Raw genomic sequence first — 16,335 nt, 5'->3', positions numbered from 1 at the left:
TTCCTTATGTCGAACCATTCCAACATAAAATTCATATATATATATATATATATATATATATATATATATATATATATATATATATATATATATATATCATTGACTAAAGATGATTAAAATCTCAATCTAAGCTTTTAGAATTGAGATGAAGTATAATTTCCTCTCCCTTAAATTATAGCAAAACAATTTTTCCCAATTGAAAGTTTCGTTTTCTATAATTAAAATTACTAACTTGCAACACTTATCCTAATTGATTATGCTCTCATTAGCATAATAATTACTAGCATAACAATTATGCTCCCACTAGCTTTGACATGTACTCAGAAATCAGTTGGACTTATATAAATCAATACTTTATTGATTTTCTTACCAAAGTTCAGATTTCTGATACGAGTTGCTTTGATAAGACTTTATCAAGGCTTATCAAAATCATACACCTTTCCTTAGATAGCTCACATGTGTGTATAAACAATTATGAAGAGGGATGTCGTAATCAAAATGTTTAGACCTTTTTCCATTCTCACAAGTCCATGTTAGTGTGTCGGTTAACCACACACACTCCACTAACGACTTTGAGAATGCAAATATCACAATTTTTATCTACTTAAAATCTACTTAGTAGAAGCGTTTCCTCACCATCATTTTCATGAATCAGAGAGAAACCTTATAACACTTAGATTTTATGGTGTATGTGATCCTATCCATGTGAATTTGGCAAACCATAATTATAACACAAGGTTAGTGACAAATCCAAATTGTTATGGATTTCACTTGTTCAATCTTAATTTTTTGCCACTTGGCAACACAAGGGTCCACCATGTCTTCCAAGTTGTTATGCAATCAGTTGAGAACTCATAGAACTCACATGCATAGTCAAGCTTAACTGGAATGGGCATAGAAACAAGAAACTGTCAACACGATAGGTTACAAACCTCAAGTTGTGTGCTAGTGATAAACAACAAGTTTTATTCTTGATTTGCTCTTGAAACTTTTTTCAAGATCTTTAAGACTCCCACTGTCCTCTTGACATATAAGATTCTCTTGTCAAGAACCATTCCGTGACAAAAAAAATATATATATATATATATATATTCAAGAGTTAGTGTGGATTCTTATCAAGATGAACACTTCACATAACTGGTCTTAGTTGGTCTTTGTTTTATCCAAAACATTACAACTTACCCATTTCAAATGTACAAGAGTATAAAACATTTTACTCTATATTTGATAAATGTTATAAACCTTCTTTAAGATATGTCACTCAAGTTACAATCTTAGAGTATAACTCTAAGACTTGTTTTGGAACGAAGTATGATTCATCTTCTTGATTTTAATCATTTCAACAATTCATGATTCCTCTTCTTAGCCAAACACAAGCACTAAGATGTCCTTAGACAATCAATTGTGATATGGTTTCATAATCACTAAGATAATCATAAAACAAAATACTCAAGTACTCTCTCATCTTTTCATATTGGAGAAACTTTTATATTTCTACCTAATTTGATTCTTCTCATCTGTCCCGCCATACACTTAAACTTTTCCAATGTTTCAGAATTACACTTAAACTTGTAAGTGTAACCATATTTACTAACTTTTAGTAAATCATGATGAATAGCCTTATCTATCGTTGTGGTGGACCTGACCAACGCACAACCAAGTGTACCCGATCCCTTTGTCCTTTACTTGACTCACATATACATGTGAACAAGGAATTAGTCTTATTTTCCCAAAGATGAAAGTTCTCATTCATCATACAATACCGGCTGCATGATTCCAAGTTTCTATCCAACTAAAACTTAGGTAATGAAAATCTTTTCTTATTTGGAAAATTATGACACTAACACAAACGAAAGAATCAAATTTACTTTCCAATATTGCTATCAATGGAATCATATAAACAACAATTTTCACAAATGTCATTTTAAGGAACCATAAAATAATGTAAAATCTAAATTTTCCTTTATTTTATAAAACTTTGCAGAAAATTTTTTCCTTACAATGCATCTACAAATGAAACTATGTTGTTATCTATTCCTAAACAATCTATCATAACTCTTAAGCAGTAGCTTAAAATTCTGATCATCGAACCATGTGATCGAAATCCATCTTTGCGATCAGAATCAGCTTACTCTTTTTTTAAGCTTCCTCTCTTTTATTTGATTCTACGAAACATCAAAATGTGACCTAGTCACATCATGTATTAAGAATCTCTAAATAGGAACTTAATAAAATTAGATAGTGGACTTTACCTGAAGTAGAGTCAAACTTTTTGATTTTACCATCTTTAAGATCTTTCAGGTAAATAGGGCAGCTTCACAACCAATGCCCCTTCTCTTGGCATATGGACTCTTTGGGAATGATACATGGGACTATATCAAACTTAGGATTTCTCTTTACCATTGGTCAAATGACTTGACCATGGCCGATCCCTTTCCATTGGGAAGAGAAAGCATTTCTGGACTTCCAATGTTACCATTGTCAATGTCCAAGTATGTTTGGGAAGTAGATCTTTCAATCAAATTTGCTTTACAAGTGCTTCAAATCATTGATGATTCATTAGCAACAAGTAAATAGGTAATATCATTAAGGTTCATGTCATAGTCTATTACATAGTAGTCCTTAAAGAACTCACTATGTGACTTAAGATGTGACTAAAGAACCCAATCAACAGCCAACTTCCTTGAGACTTTGACACCCAACTCTCCCAGCCTATCAAGATGTGACTTCATATCCAAAATGTGAGTACACATAGACTTACCAATAGTGCTTGAGTGACCTTGAACTATTCAAGTCTTTAAACTTGTGGGTTAGGGGGAATTATTGGAGGAGATGGAGAAAGCTTGTTCCAAGAGATTTAGGAAGATCATAGTTATATGAACTAAACATCTATGTGGGAGAAATTCAAGTTAGTTGATTTAAGTCCTTAATATAACACCCAATATGAAATATTAAGGCTAGGACCCAGCACAATATTTTATAACTTGGAAGAGGGGTGCCGTAATCCAAGCTACAAAATATTTGAAGATAGGTAAATGACGATTTACCAATTTCCACAATGAAAAACGAAATTGTTTTAAGTGGATTGAAACTCCTAGATCCTTTGAGATTCATTGAAGTATTCAATGGCATGTTTAAATCTCGATTGTGCCCTTCAAGTTTGTAATTGGAATGCCAAGGATCACAAACAATGAGTGAATAACCATGCAAATTAACTTGGTACACTTAATATTACAACCAGCTAATCAATGTGTCGATTAACCACACATGCTCCATTGATCTATGATTAACATCAAGCTACCCTTTGCCACACATTGTTAGTCCCAGATTAGTGTACCGGTTAACCACACACGCTCCACTAATGACTTAACAAGGTGCAAAGTGTAATTTCATGGGTTAGCACCAACTTCACATTTTCCTAAAGTAACTAAGATTAGGAATTTAATAAAGTATAGTTAATTTATATTTATCGTTATACTTTTAATGAAGGTAGAATTATAGTCCTATCCTACCTGTTCGGCTAACGACCCTCCACCAGTCAAGGAAGCAGTGGGTGAGAGTGGACACCCATTAAACTGTCATTTTATAGGAAGTAACCTTATACCCCCCCCCCCCTTATATATCGGCTTCGTGAATGAGGCCTACTAACGGTAAGATTGACTTTTACTCTTATACATATATATATATATATATATATATATATATATATATATATATATATATATATATATATATTAACTATTAATAGTATAATAGTATAAGGGTTGAATTTTAAACTATTAAAATTCTAGGGTTTGGAACTAAATGTGTCTAAAGAAGACTCTACATTTACAAATTCCAAAACTTGAGGGCAAGTTTTAAACAATTCAAAAAAAAAACTTTTGGAATCCACAACATATGAGTTTAATATATGTTTTAAATACTTTAATGAAGAGACTCTTGAACATCCATAACTTGAGGACAAGTTATGGAGTTCATAAAACTATTTATGAGAAAAGACTCTTCAATTATGTAACCTATAGCTTTAATGAAGATTTAACACAAACATTTTGGTTTTCCATAATATGAGGCCAAGTTATGGAATCCATTAAAAATCATTAAGATCATCAATTCAACTAACAAGAATGTCAAGAAAAACTATGATCTAGATTAAACTCATATGACCAAGACAATTCAAATCAAACAATTTTCATGTAATTAGCCTAACCATTAAACTAATACAAAACATGAAACTTTTGAAAATTATCTTTTGAATTGGATTAAAATGATCATTACCACATCAAAAATAGGTTTATATGTTCAAAAATAGCTTAGGGTAAGGATTCTAGTCCAATTCCAGCCTTAAAACTCGAAGATATGCTGTCAGGGGCTACAACTAGTCGAGTGCATGAACCAACTCGACAAGTTGGATGAAATTTTGCATGGATTCGGTGAGTCGACTGTCCATAACAGCAAAAAATCGATTTTTACAACATTTTCAAGAAAGTAGCATCAAGTATAATTGAAACCAAACCTGGTTTTGATACCACTGTTAGGATTTGAGCATTCTAACACTCCTATGGTGTACATGCAACCCTATGTGCTTTGGATCTATGTTTTCTCTATTATACATGCATACATTCAAAATTCCAAAGCATCATCCTAACTAGCATATTATAAAGCAACTATACTACACAAGTCTAGTTAGATGACATACCTTTTGATGGAGCTTGAAGTCTTGAACCTTTAAGAGCTTGGTGCCCCAAGTGTTTCACCTCAAATGGTCACACAACACCACCAACAATTGGAATAACTTAAAAGAAGGTTATTTGGTTCACCCTTAATGAAATTTGGCTGCCCTCTTTTGTGTATGCACTAGTCACCATTTCATGAACCATGGGGCCCTTTATATAGTGTGGCTCATTAGGTTTACACCATGTAAACCCATGACTTTCCATTTCCTTCATGATCCATGGGTTTTAACCTCCATGGAGTATTCATGGGTTAAGCCCAACATGAAGGACAATGGATCACAAGCCCACATATATAAGAATGAATGATTTACATAATAAATCTCATATATTTAATTAGTCTCTTTTGATCACAAAATTAATTCCAAATTAATTATTGATCAATACTAATTAAATAATAAGATTTCATATTAATATATTAGAACTTATAATATATTAATATAAATCATAAATAACCTTTTCTCATGTGTCTATCCGATTGTTCCGATGTCATGCAACCGAAATGGACCATGCTACTCTCGGGTCAAATACATACCAATAATAGTTATGGGCTTAGACATCTAACCCAACAGAAAAAACAACGGGTCACCTCCTTGAGGCATGGCAGCAGCAATAGCCGATGTGGCTGCAGCAGTAGCAGCCTCAGTAACAACAACATATCGCTCATAAAATATCTCAATCAGAGTGGTCTTAATAGACCCAAACATCTTCGGTATCGCCTCTCGAACGGATACGGCCACCTCCTCATGGTTGATTCTGCGGATCTCCTCATCACTGCTCCCATTGCTCTCGGGGTTGTGGCGCATCCCCACCATGATGTCTCTAAAACACAACATAAAAATTATCAGAAACTCACTCGAGCATACTCACACTCGATTCCCGCCCTTACATGCTTCTCAGCACCCTAAGGACTCTTACTTGGATTGAATACATATCTGATGCTTTCAGTAGTACGGGCCCAATACTACCTTCCACACCTAACCTGTAGTCATCCCAAGTCCTCCTGTCATGATTCTAATTCACAAGTATCAGACTACTCTCTCATTAGGCTACTCATATGCTCATATAGGTACCTCTCCAAGATTACCCCTCAACTCAGAACTCATCACACACTCAGGGAAAAATAACAGATAACAGTGATCAATAGCATCTCTTAGTCTAAGGCATCACAAATCAGGCAACTCTAGCCCAAGAATATGAAATGACTACCCTATTATCTAGAATGAATTTCTAATATCACATAAATATCTCATAAAGTAAACAACTAAGGGTATTTTGGGAAACCACCATTCGGGCTCTGTCTGATTGTACACACTACTCCTTCTTGTTTTTCTCTTAGAAACTCTTACTCGGTTTTAGAAAAATCGTTTCTTTTGAATTTTTTTCTCAAACCTACAGTTTGAGTTCAGAAATACCCAAAGGTGCATTTGAATCCCTCAAACCAAGGCTCTGATACCATACCAACTTGTAACACCGTGAATTTTCAAACCTAAATTTTCATTTTTAAAACACATAAAACTCATATATTATATTCCATAAAACCACAAGTGTCTCAAATGTCAACATAAATCCATAAATAATAGTCAAATCCCAGAATCCTCAACAAAGTCTCGAACAGGTGTGTACAATCATGTCGATGCCTTCCCACGATCCTGAAAAGTACCTGAAACACACATCATACAACACGGTAAGCACAAAGCTTAGTGAGTTCCCCAAAATACCACATATACAAATAATAAACCTCTCATGGCTATAACTCGGCAAGCACTCTCCGGTATCATGTACCTCAGTGTGGACCCTCCGGTCGTGTATCTCAGTGAGGATCCTCCGGTCTCACAGCTCGGTTTGGACCCTCCGGTCCTGTCTCAGTGGATCCTTCCGGTCCTACAACTCAGTTTGGACCCTTCGGTCCTATCTCAGTACAACACGGAATATAGCATATATATATATATATATATATATATATATATATATATATATATATATATATATATATAAATATATATATATATATATATATATATATATCACACAGACAAAATGATAATATGACGTAACTCAAATAAGCACAAAAGACCCTCCAGTCATACATAGATACCACTCATAGTAAATATAGTGAGAAGACTCACCTTGTAAGTAAGCAAAGAAACTGAATACCCCTCGAACAATCTAATATCCGCCTACACGTAATAAGCATCTCTAATTAACTCATAAAGATCACAATGTCATATAACTCACGCTAAGCTCTTTCTAACTCTTGAGATGGGTAAAAGACCATTTTACCCTATCCATGGCCCCCACCAACCCTGTCTTGACCAAACCCTATAGTCAACAGAAGTCAACACTCGAGTCAACTGCCTATGTTGACCCAACTCGCCAAGTGCACCTATGTCACTCTCCGAGTCCCCGTTGTTCCTCAGAATGTCGCAAAAAACCCAAATTAACTCGTCGAGTTGTCTCATCAACTCGCCGGGTCACCTTTGTCCAGACTCATCAGGGAAAACCCTAGCCGACTCGTCGAGTCAGCTCGTTGACTCGGTGAGTCCCTTCAGTCTGAATTCTCATTTAGATGTTTGAAGGTAGATCTATTACTCCACACCCTAGATCTAGGTTCCCAAGGCTCGAATGTCACGTAAAGCTTCGATCTTTACGTTCATGCATGACATATTTTGCTCCAAAATGCCAATACAACTCTAATAAGGGTGTTTAAGCACAATAACTCTTATAAAGCTGGGACCTTTGGACTCTATGGACCTCACAATGTCCAGATCTGAAGTCTAGACCTCCTGATAGACTCAATGCACTCAACGTCTCAACAAAAAGGTGGTAAAATCCCTAGCTTCCATAATCATGAGATCTAATCAACAATATGAGAAAGGTGTAGGCCTTTTACCTTCCACAAAAGCTCTGGTCGATATAGCACTAGATCCAACAGTTTCTCCATGTTCCTTGATAGATAATCTCCTCTTCTCCTCAAAGATGCACTAGAATACTTAAACATTAGCTCTATAACTCTCTTAGCTCACTAAAAACGTTTAGGGTTTCACACAGGGGAGTTGGGAAGTTGTTAAGGTGGAAATGATGACATAAGTTCTCTTAAATAGGCCCCAACCCCGGAGATTTAGTGTTTCACCTCACAACGCCAACTCGACGAGTTAGCTCTCTAAGTCGTCGAGTCGATCATTAAACCCACATGACCAAAACGGACTTAACTCGACGAGTTTGGCTCACAACTCGTCGAGTCACTCATGAAGTCCCAATAATAAAAATAAATAAATAATAAGAAATACATTGGAAGCGGGATGTTATGTGTGTGTGTGTGTGTGTGTGTATATATATATATATATATATATATATATATATATATATATATATATATATAGTATTTGAGCCCGTGCTTTCTTGTGGGTTTTTTTGGCGTATTATTTATAAGAATTGATAAAACCAATATAACGTATTACAACTTCCAAAAACATTAAAAGTTAAAAGAAATGAATATTGAGTAATTTATCAAAACTTGTTGAGAAAAGTTTAGAGACTATTTTTGTAAATTAGATGATTTTTGAATAATTGATAAGAATATAGAGACCGTTATATAGACCAAATTTTACATAAATGACAATGATATAAAAGCAAAGATTAAAAATGACAACAACTAAAACACAAAGCTTAAAGTTTGGCAAAAAAAAATTCACGTAAACATACACAAAATTTATATGGAAATGTAAATAAATTCGATTTTACATTGACACGTACATAAAAAAGTATGTAAGTAAATTTTTATATTTTGTTAATTAACGAAAGAAAATTCAAATAATAAAAAATGTATTATATATGATTCGACTTATACATAGGAAGCATACATAAAAATAAATACCAAAACATTAAAAAAAAATTAAGTTGAAACGTTGACAAATTCGAATTTGAATACATTCAAACATTGACCACTTTTAGTTTATACCAACACATATATAACAAAAGCAAATAAAAAAAATTGGTTATTTTTATGTTAACGACCGACAGTTATTAAAGAAAATTAGATCATATATACTATGGGGGATAAATACCAAAGTTTAGAAAATGATGGTGACAAGAATGATATTTTATAAAGTTCAAAGTTGAGAGATTGAAAATAACATTTTAAAAAACAAAGGGGTGGAAAATTCAGTTTACAAAGTAGAAAAGGTTGGATTATACAAAATTGATGGATTAATCTTGAACTTTAAGCATTAACATATAAAGTTCAAAGTTAAGAGGGGTGAAAGTAATATTTTAAAATATATATAGGGGTAGTAGAAGGGTTGAATTATACAAGAAGGGTTGAATATGGATGAAAGTAACATTTAAAAACTAGAAGGGTTGAATATGGATTACAAAGAGTTGAGGAATTAAACTTGAATTCAGACCATTGAGATACTTGTAAATTGTGTATAACTGTGATTGTGTTCGGCAAAAAGTATTTGAGTGTGTTTGAAAGCTTATAGCTTCTAGCATTTAACAAAATGTTCTATTTTGAATAGAAATCTCGTTTCACACTAGAAGCTTCTAGCGTTTAGTTTAAATAAAATGTTTCAAATCCAAATACAACTTCACTTAGCGTTTAACAAAAAGCTACATGCTGCAAGTTATTCGTCAACCGCTACAAGTAACCCACTGCCAACTACTTTTACCGAAGACACCTTGTATATAATATTAGCTACTGTAGAACACACTTACATAGACAAACTTATATTTTGTATATATTTATAATTTCTTAAGAAACATATATCACTTCTACCGAACAATTATCGATCAATTTTTGAATATACAATTTAATTTCTTTAAGTAGTTAAAAGTTGTAAATAAAAACTCACTTATATTTATTTATATCTTGAACGACAATATATTATTAAAAAAACTAGCAATGTTAGTAAATAAACATTACATAATAGAAATAATAGGACTAAGATTATGAAACCAACCAAAATATTTCAAATTATATTCTCTACTCTTATAATTAAAGTTCAAAAAAAAATGTCTAGGAGACAATATTGCCAAAGATATCCGACTTTAAGGGTTTGGCTATTCCAAATAAAGTGTTGTTCCAAATTTTTCTTTGCATCACACCCAAATTAGATAAATTTCCCAAGTTATCGAACCTTTTGAAGTGTTGCAGGATGAAACATGAATATTCATTGCTAAAAAACACTTTGAAAAACAAATAACAATAATTAGTTTCAATCTCATACATGTTAGCAAGTTACAAGTCCAAGTCTCATATATGTATATGTATGTTTGTATGTCCGCGTGTGTGTTTTTATGGTGTTATCTTTAAGGTCGTATTAGGTGGAATTTGAATGAAACATTCCTTAAGTGACGTGCTTTGTTTGTTGGCTAAATCGCTTGAATTGACTTTTGTTAAATTTTAATTTAAATTTATGCTAAAATGTAATTATTATTCTTAAAATATGACCAAAGAATCTAAATATTTGTATTATATTAAAGGGATTTGTGTCAAAGAATATATATATATATATATATATATATATATATATATATATATATATATATATATATTATTGAAATATGATTCTCAATGTAGGATGATATTGTATTTTAATAAATGAGACATTAAAAATATTGTAGTAAATAATACAAATTAGAAGTACAATGTTGAAAAAGTTATTACTTTGTAAGCATAATGATGTATGGAATAAGAAAACTTTAATAATGCAAAACTAAAATATGATGAAATGTATCAACCTAAAATTTGGATAAAAATTTTCATTTTAAAAATAGGAAATACATTCATAGTTTGTTTCTCAAAATCCATTATATCATATCATATCCAAAATATCAGAGTACCAATATTGATGAATGTAGAAAGTGTTGGGAGTGAATGTTGTGCCATCAAGCCGGACCCTTCCTTTTTGTACCGGAAGTACCTGAAAACACCCAAATAAAATGTAAGTCAAAGTTTAATAAGTTCCCAAATTATAACACAACATACAACCGTAGAACACATGCTACATACATAAGATTGCCATGGGCTATGTAACGACCCAAATTTTCAAAAGAAAATTTTCATTTTTGGTTAGTCAAAATACATTTCCACAATTAGGACTGTTCAGTATTCGGATAAAACCGAATTATCCAATTGGACAATTTGGATTGGACTATTTGGTTTGGATTTTTGGATTTTTGGATTGGTTCTAATAAAAAACCGGATTAAAATTTTGGATTTTGGATTGGTTTTGGATATATAAAACTAAACCGAATAGTCCAAAAAAACCGATTAAATTTTCTATACTTATTAATTTATATTTTTTATATTGAATATAGATCATTAAATTTAATATCTATATGTTATATATTTTTATACCATGTAATAAACTTTATTTGGTTTTTCATATAAATAAAGATATAAAATGTCAAAATACTCAATATCCTCGTGAGATGTAATTATCCCAAATTCCCAAACCTTATCCCATGCCCCTGCCGACTGTCGTTTGTTCCTAATTCCATTTTCCAATTTCAATCTATAATGAAAAAATACTCAATAGATGGAAAGAAATTAAACTTCGACAAAGGAACTCAAACGCCAATGGAACTCAAACGCCAAAGGAAATCAAACGGCGCTTATGATCTGATCCTCATATTTAGATGCAATCATCTTACATCTATCATAAAATCTCCAAAAAAATCAGACTAGTAACACAGTAAGCGCACAAGAAGCATATGAACTTTTGAATCGACAATTGATTCAGTGCTTGCTTTAGACCTCCATTGATTCAATCGTTTATATCATATCAGGTTCATGTATTTTGCAATTTTGAGTTACGATTATTGATTATTGTCTAAGATTACATAAGCTAATGCTTAACACAATTTGTTTCTTTTTTTTCATTTATGCAGATAAACCAAAATGAATCAAGAACCAAGTTCAACTAAAGATGCAAAAATTAGTCCAGATAAGCCATCGAAAGATACAGTCAAGCGAAAGCGAATTAGACAAAGATCAAGTGGTTGGGATCATTTTATTAAGTACACTGACAAAGATGGTTTCTCACGAGCAAGATGTAAGTATTGTCCTAACAAAACCTTTGCTTGTGATAGTATAACCAATGGAACCTCTAATCTTCTTAAGCATTCTAAGTCATGTCCCAATAACCCCGACCATGCTACGCAACAGACTGTTTTGAACTTACACTGCAATAATGGTGAAAAAGAAGGAGAGGGTTCACTTTCTTGTTGGAGATATGACTCTGATGCAATTAGATCAGGCCTGGCACACATGTTAATCATAGATGAGCAATCATTCCGATTTGTTCAAAAAGAGGGCTTTAGGCATTTTATGTCAATTGCTTGCCCTAGATTTCAGTTTCCTTCTCGAATTACTATTGGTAGAGATATTTACCAGATGTACCTAGATGAAAAAAAGAAATTACAGGGATGGTTTGCTAGGAATAGCCAACGTGTATCTCTCACTACTGATACTTGGACTTCATTACAGAAGGTCAATTACATGTGTCTAACTGCACATTTTATTGATCCTTAATGGAATTTACATAAGAAAATTTTGAATTTCTGTCCTATATTGAGTCACAAAGGGATTCAAATTGGTGAGATGATCGAAAAATGCTTGTTGGATTGGGGGATTGATAAATTGTTAACTATCACAGTTGACAATGCAAGCTCTAATGACACTGTTGTAGCTTATATGAAAAAAAAGAGTAGAACAATGGGGTACTGATATACTAAAGGGAAAACATCTCCACATGAGATGTGTTGCACACATCATTAATTTGGTGGTGACAGATGGGTTGAAGGAAGGAAGTCTTTCAATCGATAGGGTTAGAGCAGCTGTTAAATATGTCAGAAATTCACCTTCTCGGTTGACAAAGTTCAAGTCTTGCATTGAATTTGAAAAAATTCAAAGTAAATTCTCTTTGTGCTTGGATGTTTGCACCAGATGGAACTCAACATACTTGATGTTAAGTAGTACTTTAAAATTTAAAAGAGCATTTGTAAGATTCGAAAGTGAAGATCCTCAGTTCTGTTTTGAACTCCAAACATTAGGTGTTCCAGTTGAAGAAGATTGGAAAAAGGTTGAGATGTTTGTCACTTTTCTTAAGAGTTTTTATAACCTTACTCTTAGAATTTCAGGATCTCTATATGTGACATCCAACACTTTATTTCATGAGATTATCGATGTTGATAGTCTTTTGAGAGGTTGGATTGAAATCACTAACAGTGATTTTGTTTCAATGGCAAAAAAGATGAAGGACAAATATGATATGTATTGGGGGGACATTGGGAAAATGAACATGTTGATTTATGTATCAGTTGTACTTGATCCCCGTCATAAACTAAGATATGTGGAGTTTGTTTTCTCTAAGTTGCATAATCAAGATGACGAATCTGAGATGAGTAAGAATGTTAAGGATGCAACATATGAAGTATTCAATGCATATCAAAGAATTGCTACTGCTGGTAAGTCTAATGAGAAAAATCCTCATGTAAGTAAGCGTAATGTGCAAGAAACTCTTGTAAGTGACATGAAAGAGAGGTATAAAAAGTTCAAGAGCTTATCAGGAAATATGGATGGGAAATCTGAACTAGAGAAGTACTTAACTGAAGAAAATGAGGCTGATGTAAATGGATTTTGTATCTTGACTTGGTGGAAAATAAATAGCAATCGCTTTCCTGTTCTTTCGCAAATGGCTCGAGATATACTAGCTGCCCCTATTTCAACTGTTGCATCCGAATCATCTTTTAGCACCGGAGGTCGAGTTCTTGATTCTTTTAGGACTTCTTTAAGCCCTAAAATGGTTCAAGCACTTATCTGTACCCAAGACTGGATCCGAAAATCCCATAATACTTTAAATTATGAAGATGAGATACATGAAAATGAAGAACTTGATGAAGGTATGTATTGTATTTTAATTTTGATGTTTTTATTCTCATTTTGTAAACTTTAATTCACAACTTAATCATGTGTTTCTATTTTTTTTAGAGTTGAATAAGATGACAGGGGATTTCAGCATGCTCGATCTATAAGCAAGGACTTTAGTGGAGATGAAGAAGTTGATGAAGTTTTTTTGCTGGGTTGTTAAATAATTCATCTCCAATACTTTGAATTTCCATTTGCTAAAATGTATTTTGTTTCTGTCATGTTTTTATGCCCATTACTTTTAATGTGCATTTGCTGAAATGTATTTTGTTTTTGTCGTATTTTTATGTCCTTTTGAAGAATTATATTAATGATTGGTTTTATAATAGCAATTTGTTTTTAAATTAATCCAAGTTAACTTTATTTTTGATGTTGAGCTTAATATAATTAACTCTTAGAGGCCGAATTGCGAAAACCGATCCAACCGAATTGTAATTCGGATGGTTTGGATTGGATTTTAATTTTATTTGGACTATTTGGATCAACATATAAAAAACCGAAATTTATTTGGATTTACTTAATTGGATTGGATCAAACCGATCCATCCAAACGAACACTCCTATCCACAATCCAAGAAATTCAAATACAATTGTTCTCAAAGCCCATATCTAATACAATTTTATTTCCAAATCATCAGAGTGTCCAATATAATGTCTAAGAGAGTGCACACCGCATCATCAAGCCTTGCCCTTTCCTTTGGGCTCAGAAGTACCTGAAACAAATCCACAAACCGTAAGCTAATGCTTAGTGAGTTCCCCATAGCATATCGCACATACAATCCACATATCACATAACAATTATCCATAAAGCTACATATACCACATAATCCATGCATACCAACATATAAGGAAGCCATGGAAACCCTCTAGGGTCTTACACCTAGTGCCACTGGAACCCCCATGTGGTCGTACTAACTGCCATGGGAACCCCCACATGGTATTCCTACCATCGGAACCCCCACATGGTCTTTCTGCTATGGGAACCCCCACATGGTCTTTCTACCAAACAAATATCATACCATTAGTCATGAAAGTATACTAGGATGCCATGGAAACCCTCCAAGGTCTTATACCAAATGTCACGGGAACCCCCACGTGGTCTTAACCTACAATACCATACTAACATAGTGCATAATCAGCCGACAATCCACATATCATAAAATGGGTCAGCCTTAGTGCCTTAAACCCATTGGTATGGTGAGAAGACCCACCTTTCACGAATGTTGAACTGACAAACTACAATCAGATATGTCTCATGTACTACTCCAACTTAACTGCCTAAAAGCATTATAAAATAGACTTGTCATAATCCCAAAATTACCCCCAAATTCAACCATGGTCAACCTTGGTCAAAGCCAAGGTCATTAGTCAAAGTCAACGGACCATGTTGACTTCAACACGTCGAGTGCATCTAGCAACTCGTCGAGTTCCTTTTGAGTCTAAAAGACCTGATCAAACCCTATCCAACTCGCCGAGTTGTTTCATCAACTCGTTGAGTTTGCTTGATATCCAGAAAATGGGGAAACCCAACCTGACTTGTCGAGTTGCTAGGGGAACTCGCCGAGTCCACTTTCATGTTTGCTTGTTATGATGATACACCGAATTCAGGGACTCTAAGGCTTATATCTGAAGCCCTAAGGTGTCTGGAAGGATAAAGTTTCGAACTTTACCTTCTAGAACCGTTCCAAATGCTCTAAGGCCCTTATCAAAGGTTGGAAAGCTCCAAAGCTTTGCCATATGGTCCAAAAATCTAGGGATCTGAAATCCCTCCTTTCCAGAAGAGTTTCTAGTCCTCAAAACGTTCCAAAGATGGAGGCTTTATGGACATGCATTTCCAATGCATTAACCTAGGTCAAAATGTCCAAAAAGAGGGAAATATGCGTTAAAACCCTTGCATGGTGTCCTTACTCGATCGAAGGCCAGATCTAGCCCACCTTGGGACCATTTTACCCTGGAGATTCATAAAGTTGCAAACTTTATGAACCTCATGCATGAAATCAACAAGAAGGGTAGGAAATGAAGAGTAAACTCGAGATCTAGCCATATTCTATGATAAAAATCGAGTCTTGAAGACTTAGAGCAGTCCAAAAGATGGTCAAGCTCAAGGATAGGTGTTTGGTTTGCTGGATCTTCTCACTATCTCCTTCTTCTTAAGCTTCAAAGGTCACTCTAGCTCACAAAATGGAAGAGAATGAGGATTATGGTTAGCACAGACGTTCTTAGGGTTTGGAGGCTGATGAGACGTCGGCCTTAAGGCTCTTAAGGAGATTATATAGGATGTAAACCCTAAAATTAGGGTTTCATCATTACAGCGCCTACTCGTCAAGCCGGTCTTTTGAATCGTCGAGTAGGGTGTAAATCCTCCTCCCTTGAAATGCCCTCTACTCGACGAGTTGGACTCCCAACTTGCCGAGTCCACACACCAAAACCCTAGATCTTAAATAAATTAAGTAATATCTGGAACAGGTGTTACAGGTTACCTCCATGGTCTTTACCAGGAATGCCATGGGCTACCCCATGGTATGACATCCAAGTGTCATGGGCTACCCAACAATCTTTACCTGGAATTCCATGGGATACCCCCATGGTTTGATATCCATGTATCATGGGCTACCCCCATGGTCTTCACACAAGTGTCACAGGATACCCCGAGGTCTTCAGACAATTAATTACA

At 34.0% G+C, this 16,335-nt stretch overlaps 1 pseudogene; it reads left to right on the top strand.

Moving 5' to 3' along the window:
• The first annotated feature begins 11,634 nt into the window (after positions 1-11,634).
• Positions 11,635-13,769, top strand: LOC145046887 (zinc finger BED domain-containing protein RICESLEEPER 2-like; annotated as a pseudogene).
• Positions 13,770-16,335: the final 2,566 nt, after the last annotated feature.

Source organism: Lactuca saligna, chromosome 5 (genome assembly GCF_052625555.1).
Source record: "Lactuca saligna cultivar CGN05327 chromosome 5, ASM5262555v1, whole genome shotgun sequence".
NCBI classification, from domain to species: Eukaryota; Viridiplantae; Streptophyta; class Magnoliopsida; order Asterales; family Asteraceae; genus Lactuca; species Lactuca saligna.
Note: the sequence above shows the minus strand (reverse complement) of the source record. Positions and strands in the feature narration are given on the sequence as shown.